The sequence below is a fragment of the Dermacentor andersoni genome, chromosome 10 (genome assembly GCF_023375885.2).
Source record: "Dermacentor andersoni chromosome 10, qqDerAnde1_hic_scaffold, whole genome shotgun sequence".
Lineage (NCBI taxonomy): Eukaryota > Metazoa > Arthropoda > Arachnida > Ixodida > Ixodidae > Dermacentor > Dermacentor andersoni.
Window position 1 is genome coordinate 101197874 of NC_092823.1, and position 17897 is coordinate 101215770.

Genomic DNA, 17897 nt, shown 5'->3' on the forward strand with positions numbered 1-17897 from the left:
CTGGTTAACCTTCATGACTTTCCTTGCCCTCTGTTCCTTTCTGAGGCTAAAGAAATTGTAGGCATTGTTGAAAAGAACTTATCTGACCAAATGACCACTAGGCTCTCATTCCAGATAAAGGAAGAGCCTTGTCAATGCTCGGCCGTCCGCGCCCTCTCTTACTTTCACAATTTCCATGATTTCACACACTCGGCCATCATCATCCCCGCTCCCATCTCGTAAGAAGAAAAACGGGAAAGCCCCGAAGGGCACCGAAGGGCAAATAGAGTTGGCCACACTGCCCCTGCTTCGTCATAAGGTGCTCCAGTAGCAAGCCAAGCTTCAAGGCTGAACCTACGAGCAGTGTCTTGCACAACTAAGACGTATTTGTTGCCGCTGTTCTGAACTATCCAAAGTGCGCACATTGTCACGCTGCCGAGGGATGTGACAATTCCGGCAGTTTGGAGCCTGATTGATGTTCTGGAAACCTCAGAACTTGAACTTGCAAGCATTCCCTATGACCGCGGTTTCTCGTCTGCTTCAACACCGAAGTTTCATGGAAGTTGAGCGTATTCAGCGATGGCAATTGTAGCACCGGTTTGTTATGGATGTAGAAACGACAGTCTTTCGACCGATACAAGCTCAGCAGGATAGGTTAAAATATACGAGAACAACGTCTGTGTCGATGCCCTCGGTAGCGTCCTTCGGCAAACTCGCAGACCAGCGATGAGGCAATACCGAGAGAGAAAATTGATTCTAAACCTCCAAGTGGTCAAGCGCCAGCAATAAAATCAAAGAATAAAACAAGCAAAACAATTTCATATGGACAAGCTACAGGCCAAGGAGCAGACACGCTTGCGTATATACCTTCACATTCGCAAAAAAACATTCTCCTCTGTGGAGGAATTGCCGTGAAACATAAGAGTAAGCTTATGCTCCACGGCGATGTATCCATTCCTGTTGACACTTTTGCCATGAAGCCCACTTTCCACAATATTGTCACGTTTATTAGACAGGCGACTTCTGAAAGAGGCCGTTAAAGTTGAAGTCGTCGAAGAGGCAGCGCAGCACCAAGAAAATACCAAGGCGCGAGCTCATGAGCCAGCCCGTCCTCGTCTTCTTCTGGGAGCAAGAGGCCCAAGCGCGGGGCGCAAGCGCGTGACGCAAGGACGTGGAATTACCCCTCCTACCAAAAGAGCATCGACTCGATGCTAAACAAATCGTTGACGGGCAGAAAGACTTATCCAGGACAAACGCAATGGCCCGAATACCATGACTATTATGGTGTGCGATATGGTTTTAACCGCCCAACGTGCACAATCTCCGGCCGCGGTTGTCGGCGGCGTGCTGGCTGGGTGCCATCCGGAAGAACGTCATACTTCACGTCACTCCCTCGCCGAAGCACTTTGTAAGGGCCAAAGTACCGAGTAAGAAGTTTTTCCGAAAGACTTTTACTGCGGACGGGGGTCTGTTGCATGGGTAGAAAATATCCCGCACCTCCACCAGAAAAATGTCACGTTTAATTGACAGGCGACTTCTGAAAGAGGCCGTTAAAATCCGAGTCGTCGAAGGGGCAGCGCAGCACCGACGAAAGACCAGGTCGCGAGCTTCTGAGCCAGCCCACCCTCGTCTTCTTCTGGGAGCAAGTGGCCCAAGCGCGTGACAATATAGCGAAGTACAATTTCGGCCAATTATCTGCAAGGTCATTAAAATGGCGCCAGTTAGGCAGAAAGTAGGATGTCTCTAAAGCTTTACACTCTAAGAAAAGTTTACACCCGTCGCAGTGTATATTTGCCACACAACTATAATGGACATCTGTCTTGCCCGCATTTCCTTTCTTGAAAACGCCGCGCTAGCTACTTTCCTATCGGGAATGCTATGCCATGCTGATAACGCGCATGCCGTTCGTTACTGGAAAGTACCGGGCTCTCCGCGTTAAAGAAAGGAAATGCGGACAATACAGATGACGAATATGGCTGTGTGGCAAATATACAACCCAAGGGGTGCAAATGTTTTAGAGTGTACCATCTGCCCTCTTGTCATGGCTGGATTCCTTCGTACTAGCTTGTTTGCCAAAAACATCCCTGCCTAACGCTTTTTCGTCAAGTGCAAGAAGCGAATGATGTGGAACCATTCCTGGGGAAGGAGAGTCAGTCGGTTTTGACGCACGCATTTTTCATCTCACAGAGAATTACAGGTGACGTGGTGTCTCGGGAGGTGGAATTGAGTGTTTTTTTTTTTTCATCCTCAGTCTTGCAAGTCTAATAAATCACGGTTATAGATGGTTCACGTCAGAATGTCTGCGTAAGATGTATGCATCTGGGTACCAGGCGCGATACCATTAGGACTACGTTGTAATGCAAATCAGAAGTATCAGCAGAAAAATTCAGTCCCCTTCCACTGCGAAAAAGGATGAGCAGCGGAGCTGTGTATGGGGGCCCCGTAATGCGGAACGGCACTTCCGCCGCGGGTCGGCCCGGCATTGCACAATCTTCGGGATCGGCGCTCGTACCTGGAGTGCTTAAACCCTGCTTCACCTCCACCGCGTGTCGGTCCAGCATCGCACTATCTTTAGGATCGGCTGACGTATGAAGAGTGTGAAGTACCACATCAGAGTTTGAAAATCTTTCCACCACATGGAATATGCGTCCACCCCTACGTTTATGATTAATCAGTGCCATACATATAAAGCCGACTGTTAAGTTATAGTTTCATGCTGCAGCAACCCCACTTTCATTACTGCCATGTTCTTCATGTTGTTCGCCATGTTTGGGCCTGACCTGCATCGTGAATTCACTGGTAGGCACAGCGTTCTTGCAACAATTCTGGCATTGTAATTCAAGTGATGCGACTATTTAGCTAGAACTAAAATGTTTAGGCTTCGTCACGCTGGTTTCGTATTGCTCAACAAATGTAGCGCATCTGTTTGCAGTGGCATATAAAAAACGAGGCATCACTTATGATATTCTTAATAAACGGTAATTAGTACATGAACCAGTTTTGTGTAATAATCTCAGATCCGAAGAGTTACTGTAGAAATGGAACTGAAACTGCCATTTTGTCGCGCCTTCAATGGAGCGCCATTTGTAAGAGACAGATGCGCGGCACGTGAAGGCCCTGGGAGCACTGCTTGTAGAGATGGTCTCGTTGGAGGTCATGATCTTCCTGCCGGCTAGCTATGCGAGCAGTTGACAATTTTTGCCAGACTGAACTTATCGGTTTCGAGGTCGATAATCGAAAATTGTTAAAAAGACACCTCAAAAATAAAAATTTTGATGCTGCCTATTCTGCGCTGAAATATCGCTATACAACAATTGAAGGTGCATTTTCGGATGCTGATTTTCCTCTCTTCCCTTCACTAATCATAAAATCAGTGATTGTACTGCAAATGCTAAATCAGAATACACAAATGTGATTTCAGAAAGTGTATAAGTTATAATGCGTTTTCAGCAAATGTATGCAACAACGCTAAAGTGAATGGCCTCCTTCACTTCATCGACAACGATGTGATGTGATTTGAAACAGCTATTTCTACAAGTGATGAGTTTCAGAAAAATTGATGTTTTGCTTTTTATACCGGCTGCTGCAGTGTTCATATCATTTTCTTGTTTACATTGCAGACACTGTCATGTTAACGAAATAATCAAAGATTCAGAAGAAGAGTAATATCCCGTTTCAGCTATAACCAGCTGAAGAACCACCTCTTACGAGCAAAAAACATTACTAACAAAGACTGTGAAAATTGATCCTTATCAAAATAATATATAAACTTTGTTTCCTATTTCCTAGTGCTCGGGAGGAAGTCCTTCCATCATCACAAACTTGGCGCTGAAATTCTCGCACTTAGTTCCCTATTCAAAGGAGTCTTTTGACATCTTCCCAAACATAAATATCTGGTGCGAGCAGCTGTATCGCCTAGCACTTGTCTTTGTTTGACATATGTACAGTCATGCCTTTCTCAGTACAAATTCTACAGCTTTCAAGGGTGAAGAGACACTAGGATTTTACGTCAAAGCATTGACGTCAATGTGTTGACGTCAAAGTATTGACGTCAATATTATAGGAACAGAAGTAATTTTTCAACAACTGAGCTTAAGCTGCACCGAAAGGTTTACGATAAAGTGAGAACATTTCTCATTTTGTACTATACTTAAGCTAGATAACTCTCCTTATCGATGGCTTTTGGCGTGTTTAAAGAATATCCAATTGCCTTTCAAGCGTTTCATACAGTACATTGACAATATATTTCTTCGAACACACCTTCTAAAGGAAATGCCTACTTGTTCATTTACGTTCGTATTATTCATTAGTCCTCATATCTTACAGCGGAGGACTTAGACGTTCTCTCCAAGCGAAGACATCTCGGGTAGGACGAATAACAAATATATTTATGCTCTAATACTAAATACTAGGCGAAAAATTTGTACAGTGCTGAATACACCATTTGCAGATGCATCTGAGGAAAGTAAAAAAATATGCTTTGAAAGAATTATCTTTAAAATTAAGATACTGACAAAATAAAAAGTGTACGACATAAACAAACAACATAACATCTTAGCAGCGCTTTCTTTCCTCAAGAAAATCAAATGGCCAAATTTCCAAAACTTTTATCGCACGAGGAAGTGGGTGCGTTATACAGCCGTCCCTCCTTTTGATTATAACACCGCACTACACAGAAAGCCACTCCACAGCAGCGTTGCGCTTAAAAAACGCTAATTGGGGGGAATGCTGTATTACCACAGCAGTATCTTCGTCGCCGCTGTCGCATTAAAATTCAGGGCATAATTTTTGTACAACTACACATTCTGTGTGAACCACTGTTGATTTGTGGTAGAAATAAGTGCCGTGTTGTGCGAAACTTTGTTCTTCCTTTTCTCGCAATACGTACACAATAGGCAACCGAGCAAACCTCGATGCCTGCGAAAACACATTCATGGCATCACAGTCGGAGGCATCCTTGAGAAAATAAATAAACCGGCATGCCTGCTTTTCCCACCATCATTCGTGAGAGCCTTTGCACCACTATTACAAGATCGCGTTACAAGTACGAGAACACGGCCTTTCTCCATCGATGACTAATCAACTCCGGTTCAAGTTCTGTGAACAGCTTCTTATACACAGAGTATAAATGACCGCCAAAAAGTACCTGGTTGCGCAAATTATGTTCAGTGACAAGCCAGGAAAAGATAAGCCGTGAACGAGTCCTCAAAATCACGGAAACTCATCTGGCTTCATAAGGCGCACCGCTCACAGAAGCGTCCACATGATTCCGTGAGACACTTTTGTAGACAGTCTACGTTAACCTGCTGATATTGACAAGAAAAGAGCTTGTTATGGCATAATGCGCGGTAGTCCTTTAACAGAGAATACGCAAGTGTAAAAAGTAACTGAGAAGGGTTTGGGTGCGAGCTAGTTGGTACGTGTAATTCCCTTTAAACAGCGCCAAAAATTACATGAACAAAGAAGAGCACAGGAACAACGCTGACCGACAACATCTTTATTGAAACCCGCACAAATATATTCTATTCCCAACGGGCTGAAAGAGAGAAAAGAACAAAGGAAAGGCGAGTCATCGTCAATCTACTCCTGCTATGCAAGCGTCGCAAACGTAAAACTATACAAATGCGCTGTATGTACACAACCGAAACTGATTAACTTCTAGGGAAATTAAGTTTCTTCTCGCAAAGAGCATTAGAAGGGCCGCTTACGAAGTAGCTCCTAACTCACAAGTTCAAAAGGCCTCAAAGATTTCCCTAATCATCTTATCGCTGGATCTTCTCAGCACACGTGTGTCTCTAGGCCGGGTGAGCAGCGACGCTTTGCACAAACAGCTCGATTACTACCACTATTAATATTAACACAGTGCGCATGCTGTCGTAAACGTTCATTAAGGCAGCGTCTCCTTTGCCCTATGTGAGTGCAAAACCCTTAGACAAAGGTGAACCCTTTGGGGCGTATGTCTGCCACACAACAATGATAGTCATCTGCCTTGCTTGCGCTTCCTTTCTTGAATACGCCGCGCCTGCTACGTTCCTGTCGGGAATGCTATTTCATGCTTATAACGCGTATGCCGTTCGTTACTGGGAAGTACCGGGCTCACAACCTTTAAGAAAGGAAATGCGAACAAGAGAGATGACGTTTATTGTTGTGTTGCAAGCTACAACCCAAAGGGTGTAATTTTATTTCAGAGTGAGCCGCAAGAGGTCGGAATGCCATAAACTACATTCGTATTGCAATCTACGGGCTTGGCGGTGTGTCGCTTACTACAGAGTCCAGGCGCTTGCCAGCTATCGTTTACTTACTTGCAGAACCTTCCCCACTTGGTAGGAGCGGTAAACACAAAAAAAACAGCGGCCCGGCACGCGGCTTTCTTGATGCGGTGGGACACACAATGCACAGACGGAATCACAACAGTCTTGGTTATGTGCCATACCACTTCGTGTGGTTTCGTGGGGGAATGACCTTCATGCAATAAGACTTTCATCAAGAATGACAGATAGCTATAGAAGCACCCCTTGTATAGCTCCTTGCGATAAGCAACTTAAATTCCTTAGAATTTAATCAGTTTCGATTGTGTCCATATTGTGTATTTAATTCTCTATGGTTTTAGGTTTGTGACGAAAGCGCAGCAGGACTTGATTGACAATGACTCGCCTTCCTTTTCTTCCTTTCTCTCTTTCAGCCAATTGCGAATAGTATACATTTCTGGGGGCTTCAATAAAGATGGTGTTGGCAATCAGTGCTGGCCCTGTGCTCTTTTGTCCGTGTGTTTTTGGCGATCTTTAAAATGAAGTAAAAGGTAACCCTTGTTTGCAAATTTTCCATGCGCAACAGTGCGAGATGATCCAATAAATCCATCTGATGACCTTACTACCCGACTCCCCGTGGAGAAGAAAACGAGTGCAGGATATATTTGAGTCAGATGTTCTTGAAACAGGATACTAAGATCCGCAAGATTCGTTATGGCATTATGGGTATGATTATGACAATAACAAGTGGCAATTCGGTGAAATTCAGAAAAAGCGACGTCACCTTGGCATGCTGCCGGAATGTGGTACGCTCTGCAGATTCTGAATAAGATGCCAACAAATTGGGGCGAATAGAAACACCTTTCCTTGATGCATTTCCAGAGCCACCCTTTGGAGAGAGGGGAGTTGGCGCTACGCTTCAGATATGCACGTGCCAAGCTAGAAGAGCACAATCTTAAGAAGCCTTCTCTGTGGCATATGGCATGTCCTGAAATATCATTTCGAAGGGGGCGAAATGCGAAAACACCCGTGTACATAGATTTAGGTGCGCGTTGAAGAACCCCCAGTGGTGTAAATTTCCGTAGTCCCCCACTGCGACGTGCACATAATCAGAAATTAGTTTGGCACGTAAAACCACATATTAAAAAAAAACTCTTATCATTCGCGGTTATAGCCGTGATAACACTCGTACTTTCTGTCAGTATCCGAAGCAGATTCAATTGGAAGTCCGAGAGGCAATAGCCTAATGTGGTGTGTGAAAAATTCGTCAGTGTAACCAGCACTAGAAACTAGTCCTTGCAGAGAAGTATTTCATTCGGAAAGAAATGACACGAATGAGCGAATAGAAATAGAGTCACGTATACGATCAATCGAATCTGCAGGGAGCCTAAATAACAATTACTTGCAGTCCTTGAATTCCTACTTAAACAGTCTTGGTAGCACTTTTCATGTTCCGATTGCCTGTGAACCACGCCCACGCACGAAACTAGGTAAAGACGCCCTACCTTCTATTGAAGACCACGATGAAACCGTTCAAGGTGGCATCCTCTAACCTGCTTATTATACCATGTCGAGCATGTAGAGATTGATAGAGTTGGGGTGGGCACACCCGGGGCTTGGCAAAGTCTGTACCCATAGTCAACCAGAAACAGACACCCGTTGTCTCCGCAGAGGGTGAACTATGTGCGTCTAATGTAATGATAGTGCCATAAGCTCCGAGAGTAAATAGGGTCTGGGGTGACAGAAATGTTAAGTGACTGTGTACCAAGTGTCGTGTTGGCAATACCCGGCATCACCTATGACTTTCTTTTGCTTCGCCCTGACAAAAAGAAAGCGAAATACATACCTATAGTGAGATGGCAACAGTTTTGTTGAACACAATATTAAACTGATGAAAAGTGTGGAAAGATTAAACCCTGTAATGTCAGTTCATTGTGAAGAAAATGCCAGGGCGAAGCGTACAGAGCTGCTAGGCATAGAAAGCTAACCATTAGCATAGAAAGGCTAATTATCGACACGTACACGTATAGTACCATGGAACATCACAGGATTTTTCCACAACATTGGTAATACCAAAGGACTTTTGCATAAAATTCATTTTGAGAGCCCTTTGTTCAAGAAACAGATCTAAACCACACAGTTAACTTTCTCAGGCAAAGAGCCATCTCCGGCAAAGAATGAGACCCTATGATTTCACGTTAGGCGTAGCAACATTTGTAGGTTAGTTGTAGTTGACATGATTTGGCACTACAGGTGGCCATCGAGGTGGTTGCATGGCAGTTTTGCAAGAACTATTAAACAAGTCGATAACCATCTTCTGCATTTACATATCCACCAACTAATCATATCAGCTCAGCAAAACAGAATTCTAAGGTCTCATGAACGAGCTCCAGAATGTTACTTTATCACTGGTAATTTTAATGGTCATAGCTGTTTGTAGCAGACTTCTTTCGCGACGTGCGACGTCGCCGGATGGAACAATTTCTTATAACAAACGATGCATTTCTATTCAATATAAAAGGTGCCCACTGACTACAATATTTCGCGTATTCCGCATTTTTCTTGATTCAGCCGTTGGCTTTGCCGCACTTTTTTCCCACTTACAGTGGAAATTCGTCAGGAACTCTTTTAGAAGGAACAGTTGCCGCGTAACACTGAACTTCATAAAACAACAAACTCTCTTCCAAATAGTTGAAAGTATCTACGAACATATCACGAGAGTATTCTATGCATTTTAGCACAGATTACGTAGTAGCATAATACATCACTTTTAATGCTGATGCCAGAAAAAAATTTTACTCCACAACCAAACGGAAGTTCATACAAAGGTCGGGTCCAATGTTGAAATAATGAATGAAGCGAAGCGCAATGAAAACAGAATAACCCATGAAGCATACTTCGTTGTTTTCCAAATGCAAAAGTTCTCTTTAAGTTTGAACACAATAATCACGGAGAAGGCGGACACGACGCGCGGCCAAAAGAGCAAGCAGGAAAAGGCTTCTCTCGGACGTCAATTCCTTTACGCACGAAACCAACGTATGCAAAGGGCTCAGAAGGCTAACGGGGCATGAAACTCGTCAGTTGTTCGCGGTGAGTGACCCAGGACACAATATGAAAGATCAGGCAGATTCTCATCGGGAACACGTCGACCGTGTATCCATCGCCATGCATTAGTGAAAATAATTGCTCAAATAAAAATAAATAAGGAACGGCTTGCAGGCAGTGCAGACAGAACTAACCATACAACCATAAACCTATGTAAACTTCAGCGCAAAGAGAGTATAATGTATAACATAATTAAGATCCTGCACAGGGACATGCAAATGACACTCCTCGATGCTTTTTATGCTATTTAGGCTGCAGAACACCTTCCGACTAAATAGAAACAAGACATCGTTGTCACAAATTAAAGGAAGCTAATTACACATCTTAAGTTAAGAGCTACTAACCGATGGCGCCCACAAGCTACCTATGCAAGTCTTTTGAGAGAACGATAAATCGCAGTTTTCCCTATTAACTAGGATTTTAAGATATGGTTCATCGATGCCAATGTAAGTGCAGATAAGGCCGATCGACATCCAACCACCTCGTGCCCATCAAGTCTAACATTCGGATTTGTTCACAAACCGTACTTGTCGGTATTACTTGACGTGAAAGCGGCGTACGACACCTAGTGGTGCTGCAAAATCCTGTGGGACCTGTCGGGAGTGGGTATGGGCATAAACATATTAATTTTTTTTTTCAGAGCTACACATGATACCTGACATACCGAAGTTGAATCGGCAATGCTCAATTCCGGCATTCTTCAAGAAATTTCGTCTAACGCATAGTGGCGTTCTTTAACATATTATGTTTTGCAGATCAATCCTACTCCATATGTTTCATTCTGTATATATGAACGATGTGTCTGTAAGATTTATATCTTGCACTCCCGCACTATGTGAGTGACACATTCAGGTCAGCACATACGAAGTGTCGAAAAGGGGTAATAATGATAGGTTTAAGTTAAATCTCTAAAAACGCTGTGGGGTTACCTTGCTCATTAAAGCTCATTATCAAACTAAATGAACAGCGCCCACTTCTGAACTCGGAGCACACGTTTTTAGGCGTAATGCTTGACAGAAAACTATCCTTCGTTGAGCACATCATGTGCTTGAAGGCTTAATGCCTAAAGACATTGCTCACATTGAAAATGCTGTTGCGCACAACACGGGGCAATGAAAGAAAGTGCTTATCAAACTCTACAATAAGTTTGTGCGATCGTTTCAGGATTAGAGCGACATGATATATAACTCAGCCGTACTGATCGCATTAAACATGCTGCATCCCGTTCACCATTAAAGGGAAGCTACAACACTTTGAAAAGCAAGTGAGCGTCAAGCGAAATATTATAGCTTATTAACTCCTGCATAAGAAAATTATAGTTCAACAGGCCACAAGCGTGAGCCAGTTGCCTTAAATTGGAAAAAAAAAACTCGCAGTTTCACCCGAAAGGCTAAGCATCGATTGCGTTAGCAAATTAGCAGACAGCTATAAGACATAGGGATAGTAGGTTTATCGGCCGCATAAAGTAGTAAACATTCGCATGCTAAATAAATTAACAAGCACGGTCTTACGCGCGCACAGGTAAGCATGAACACATCGCGCTCGTTGACCGCGGGAACTCGCTCTCAAAACGCTGGAAATGAGGAAATGCGGCAGCAGCAGCGAGCGAACTGACATTCGTGCTGTCTATCGCTTCAACGGAAAGTGAGCGCCGCGAACACACTACACAGAAAGCTATGAGCCACCGACACACCTAGGCTCTTCCCCCCAATGCAGATCGCTCTCAATATACGGCAAGGCACCCGCGCAGCGCCGCCACATTAGCAGTTACAGCCGGAGTAGAACGCCGCCCCCCTCTCTCCTCCTCCCCTCCCGGTGCCTCGCAACGTCGGATATCTCGCGCACGACGAGATACGGCGCGCTTCCTGCCCGCTTTCGTCTCTTTTGCGAGGCACTACTGTGATATCTGCGAGTTCGGCCCACAAATAAGATTAAAGCTTCTCAATATGTATCAGTTCTCAAATAAGCATTTCCGCTTTAAGAGATCCTGACGGTAGGCGCCTGCCGTGACATTTTCCACGTTTAGCACACGTACGGAATTTCCGCGTGCATTTCAGCAAGGTTTATTTTAACGCCAGCCTAGCGCGGTACGGTAGCCTAACGTAGAAGCGAGATATTTTGGCTAGCCTAACGTATTCTGCAGGTATTTTCAATAAAGTTGCTCTCTCTCTCTCTCTCTCTCTAGTTTAGTGCTTGCTTTCCCGCCTACGAGCACATGTGCATGAGTGTTCGCGTTCCTGGCAGCAGCCTTTTCAACGAGAAACTCACTACCCGAATCAAATCCTGCACACGAACTCTTTCTCAGAATGCCGATGCTATGCAAAGCTCACAAAGGAGTCTGAAGGACAGCCGACATTTTTATGTAGGAAAACGCAACCTCAATTGACTGCCGTAGCAGTCTATCATCAAAAATGGTGTCGAGATAACAACAAAAAAACTGCACCGCTTAATCAGAAAATCTTCAACAGTGAAAATCTTACTTCTAAGAATTCAGACGCTTCGTTCGATAAAGATGCAGGATAGGGTTTACAGATGATAAAGGAAAATAGTGGAGGGACGTGCTGAAGGAAGGCTGCAGGAATATGCCGAAGGAATTCTCGTAGTTAGCAAAAAATATAAGTCTGACTGATTAGGCTACTACGGTGAATCCACTGAAATTGACAAAAAATACAAGTTGTAAAGGCAGAATGAAGTCATAGCTAAGCACCACGTTTTAGTGGAAGTGCTACTTGTTCGCCAAGACGGTAGTAATAATTTCAAGCCCAAGACTTAATAAAGACGATAAAGTTGCTAAACTGAAAATGTATACAAAACACAAAACCTAGTGCTAGTGAGCGTGCATATTTTCGATACTGTTGCACCAAACACAAAAAGGATTATCTTTTTAACCCATTTTAACCTATTATTTCTAGATGGGACGAAAAATTATCGGCGTTTATCCGCTTCATGTAATTTTAACTGCAATAAGGCACCAAAGTCGTATTTCGACCATGTTTCTAAGCTGATGTGCCAATTTTGCATCGATATCAGATGATCTCGCTCAATAAAAAAAAGGCAGTGACCAAAATATGTCGAAAGATCTGAGTGCGACTGCATACGCGTTTTCATTTAGCTTTATATTAAGGCAAATAATTTTAGACCAATACGTGGCGTGAGATAAATACTGTTTATGTGAGTACACTGACGAGATGCGATCGACCAGATAAATAGCAACGGCATGCGTCCATCGGCCCGGCGACGGCAGCGGAAAGCTACTGGTTGGACGACGCAACTTCGAGACAGAAAAGGTTTTGTCCACCGTTCTTAAACCGGCGCTTCGCGGTAAATTCGAAATAACTGAGTGATGCGCGAAAATAGGTAACCGTGGTGAGGAGAGAGCATGGGGGAGAAGGCGAGGGCCATCTAAATAGGTCGCGAAGCTTGTAACGAAAAGCGTGCCAAAACTTATCACCTAAGATATCAGTTAGTGGTGTACGACTGAAGCGCAACTAGGTGAGGAAGGGAGAAACGCTGAAATTAGAAAACCTATGTAAATAAAAAATGTTCGAAAATTTGTAATCAGAATACTGTCATATGAGTAAATATTTCGTTTCGACTATCTTTCCTGTATTAGAAAAACAAATGTTACTTTCTCCTATTTCACAATTTATTAGTTCGCTATTGATGATCCCTACTAAGCAGTGATTCAGGCCCAAGACTTGGCAAGACTGTGCAAACAAGCAATTATGTCGTGCAGAATGGCGTTGCTCACTTGAACGTGTCGCTTTCATCGGAGTTTTTTTTCTTGCGTGTTTGTTAATAGTATGGCGTGCGCTTCACTTAAAATTTTGCGTGACCTAGAGCACGGCATTCATTGGCGAAAGGTGCGAGTGCAGATTTTTTGTTGTCAGGCAAGGTTCACGCTGTGGCATCCGACGCGCTTGTCTCTCCGTGACAATAAATGTGGAATGCTCCGTGAAGAAACGTGGCGTTATGTTCGTTTACTCCCCATCACGCAGGCTGAGTGTCCGACGGGCAGCAGAATTAGTAAGTGGAATGTTTTCTATATTATAATGTGGGGCAATTTTGTTTTGTCTGATAACTGCTGCATATCAATACATGGTGTCACAAGGAATTACATATGATTCTGTGAAAACGATCCGCATATGTTGCTATACATAACGACTGTCGGATGGCCATTGTACTTTTCATCTATATAAACATGTTTTTTTCGGTCGAATATAATGTTTACATTATTGTAGACGAATAAAAGTGAAATTGCTTGTCAAACCTCTGTGGTAGTGTCATTTATTTCCATCCTATACGCTCGCTTTGCCAAGGAAGCTACTGGAGCAACTGCCGTCAATAACAGCCTAAATGTGTTAACATTAACACATACGCCACTCCTATAGTTAAAGGACACGCTAAAGTTTCAGCTGAGGCGTGGCGCAAGCTCGCCTCAGCCCAAAACGAGAAGTAACTGCTGGCGTAGCGCTAGAAATGCCGGACACTAAAAAAATTCAAACATTCGCTGCAAGCAGCGCAACATCTTGACGTCACTGCTATGTCCGGTTGTGACTTCACTTTTTTATTTTTTTTTATTTTTGGTCGCTGTTAATTGTCCCGCCGATACGTAGATGGCGACGGTTGCAAGAAGCCGCCGTTATCTTGACATGTGGGCTTCTATGCAAGCTTCACTACCAGTATACGTATACCTTGAAGACGTCCTGGACCAAGCAGACACGGCTACGCGACGCCGCATGCAGAAGCCCTTCTCTTGTCGCTTGTGTTATCCTCGAATTATTTGTCAGCGCACGCTCTCGCCCGCCTTCTAACTGAAGTTGCGTCTTCCCGCCGATAGGTATCCGCAACCGTCACAGCACCGACGCATACCCGCCGTTCCTGGTTGATCTGGTCGATATCTTTTCGGAAGCAAGCCAAGAAGTCCCCACCTAAAGAGCGGGCAGACCGCAGGCACCGCGGACCGTATCTTATACCGTGGACAGAAAACACCACACCGACTAACACTGGGGCAGTGCCGCCAGCGCCTTTGCAGAGGGAGGGGAAGTATGGGAACACTGGCATGATGAACGGCATCGTAGCCAGCTGTGGCGGGAGTAGTGGCACGAGCGTGTTCGCGCAGCTACGCAGAGGTATTTGGGCCACGACGTATGTGGTGGCTGCTACCTAGCCCACCAAACATGATGGGCCACTCGGCCTGCGCCAAAATGGACACCATGCAGGCTGCTGTCTGGCATAGTAGAAAACTTGGAAGACTGAGTATCTTCTAGCGGATACGTGCTCCAACAGGCAACTGCGGCACCGCGTATGCGACATTGGCGTGTGCGCATTCTTTGAAAATTTGCCAGGAGAGCAAGTTACCTGTTTGGTTGGCAGCCATGTGGGCCAGGACACGCACTAGGGTAGTACCAGGTGAGTTGGCTGAGCGCTAGCCGAGAGACGCCCATCTGCAACAGACAAATCCGCGTTGAGCGCGACCGCTTCACGGATAGCCACCGAAACAAAGTTGCAGTCAAGATGCTAGAAATAATGGAGGTTGCAGCAGAGTTTCAAATGCAGTGTTCTTATGCAGTGACGTATAATGTGCGCCGGTACCATTTGGCAATGTGGTTGGCGGCGAGATTGCCACTTCGCGTGTCTGGTGATATGGGCTTAATGTTTCTTGGATTTTCTCAGAATTTTCTTTGAATACTAAATTGATTTTGCGGTCCCACGCACTCATAGTAATTTGTTATGAACTATTCTGTGGAACAACTCATTGAGCGATCTCCGCTGCGATAGGTAAGTAGAAGCTGTACAACAAAATAAATAAAAACATAACCTAACCTCTACACAAGCACAAGTCTAGAACTCCTTTTTTACCCTTATCTTCAAATATAAATGTTTACGCGTCAAATTATATTTATTCTTAACAAGGTCCGGGAGGGGTGTGTGCATGCACTAAAAGGGACTTCATCGAACAGCAGAATGGTGCCAGTGAAGCGACTATCCTATACCTGCATTGACTGCGTTGGGCATCAAGGTTGTTCCAAGGCGGTCCCGCTTTACTTCCTCTTCCTGAAATATACAATTATTTAAAACTAAAGAAATTATTGTTTCAAATGTATATTTTGTTATTATAACCTAATATTATAATATATAAGAGATACATTCACTGCTTTTAAAAAGATTATTTCACGGTGGCATGTAGTGCAGGATGTGTACCTCCCTTGTTTTCCTTTGGCATTTCTGTAAAAATCTCGTCCCTTGAATTTCAAGCTATTTGTGTGTTTTGACACCATACGCCGGAATATGTCATAGCTTACCGTGATCGAAGAAATGCCAAGACCTATTGTGATCGTGAAAGTAAGTTTGCTCTAAAGCTACCCTAAAGTAGGGTATGGTAGAGCAGTTTCGGAACGACCATTATGCCTGAAAGATATTCTTTGACAAAAATGTGCAAACTGAAAAAAGAAGTAGTTCAAAGATTTAAGAACACGCTAGTTGACTTCATATTGGCTAGTGATAATAAGAGGCATCTACTACACCAGTTGATCCCTGTTTTTGAACACGACATTCCAAGGCGGTTATCGTTCAAAGCCTATTTCGCTTCTTTTTCAGCTGTGTAGCTGTGAAGCACTTTTTTGTGCGCTCGTGAAATGTTTATATTAGTTGCTTGCTAGACACAATTTCGGGTATGGAATTTATATTCCAACTCCAGCTTCACAACAATTCTGGTAGTGCCACGTGTACTCTTATTGAACTCTAGAACAGCTGAGTCTACGGCTGTCTCCACGGACCTCTGGTATGTGAACTCCGTCTTACGGGAACTCTTTCACGCCAGCACCATGAACAATTCATTTGCATTCAGCGTCGGTATTCTCGAACACTCCCACATTGTTGAAAGATCACTGGCTTTTGAGGAATGTCAGCGCTCAAGGCTTGATGGTCTTCTTCTAGCCTTCGACGACTTGCCGCTATCTACCAGGGCATTCTCCCGATTCTACTCCTCGTATTCGCCTATTGTCATTTCTTTGCGACCACGAATCTGTGTTTTAGTATCTGTTTTCCAGTATATCTATAGGGTTTACGTTATAGAAAATACGTCATTGCGAAAGTCATTCTAAGACCCAAGTTGTCTCTGTTTACTTGTTCATTTCGGCAGGACACAGCCACAAATATTACTTTCTTCTAGCATATTCCGCGCGTAATCTAGCAGCCTTGATCAATCTCTGATGGCTAAAAAGTGCAAAGACCTATCTTTTGAAAGATGTTACTTCTGCGTTCAGTTTTGCTAGTGTTCTGCCGCATCGTTTAGTGAACGGCGTTCACGTGTGCTTACGACGGGAAATGTGCGCCACTATCACGTGAAAAAGTAGTTCCTTCTGCTGTACTGCGCAGATAAGAATACGGCTTGGTGATAAGCCTTTTTACTGTTTACTTAATCGAAAACAACCATAATTCAAAACTGGGTATGTTGGAAGTCACAATTTTCACTCCGAACCCACGCTTACGTTGTTTTCAAGCATTTCTGGGTGGGTTTGTCTACCTTTTATTGTTTCAAAGTTTTTTCTGTGCAAGACATCGTTACTCTACTGAAACTTGATTGTTGGTACCGGATCGCCTTGCAGTGAATAACCACAAATTATGTTTTTGGATGTGTCATACAGTATGAAATTAAAGCTTGCGTATTGTCACATGGTAGTGACATACGTATAAAGAACACAGTAGCAATACTGTGTAAGACGTAACTAACATTTATTGGGCGAACCTGTGCCCACAAAAACAGGCTACCCTTAAAGAACGACGAAAGCGGCGAACACAGTCGGCGATCGTCATTATCGCATCAGTGGGTCAAGCGCGTCGGCTTTTATACATCAGTGGTCGAATGTTCCTGAGTAATCGCTCGGACCCACGTGTCTTCCCCAGAGTTCTACACCATTCGCGCCGCGCATACGTGCAATCAGATTACACAAGGTTCGGTGACAGAACGCGCATGGAGCCATCGATAACATTCCAGAAACTTCCTATACATGCAGGCGCGTCCTGTACTCTGCGATAACATTTGTTAGGTGGTGAAACGTGGTCATCCGATAAAGATAAACAAGTACACGTGTCAGTATTCACGCAGTGGCTAAGCCGTTCCGCTGCCAATCCAGAAGGCGCGTGGAGGTCACATTCTCATGGGGGCGAAATGCTTAGACGCCCGTGTACCGTGTATTTGGTGCACGGTAAAGAACCAGGTGGTCTAAAATGATATGGAGTCCTCCACTACGACGCTCCTCATAAGCATATCGTGGTTTTGCAACGTCCAAACTGCCGATTTATTTCTTTTTTTCATTTAACGACAGCTCTTGAAATTTATACGGCAAAATTACTTCGCCCTCCGCAGCCTGTCTAGATGTAATAAATACAGGGAAGCAGACGTCTTTCTATATTGTTCCGGTAAAACAAATCAGGATAGAAAAAGCAATCGTATTCACGTACACACACACACACACACACACACACACACACACATTCTATAACTCCAAAAAGACCCGTAAGACGTAGGCCCTCTCGACAAAAGACCACCCAAGCACCGGC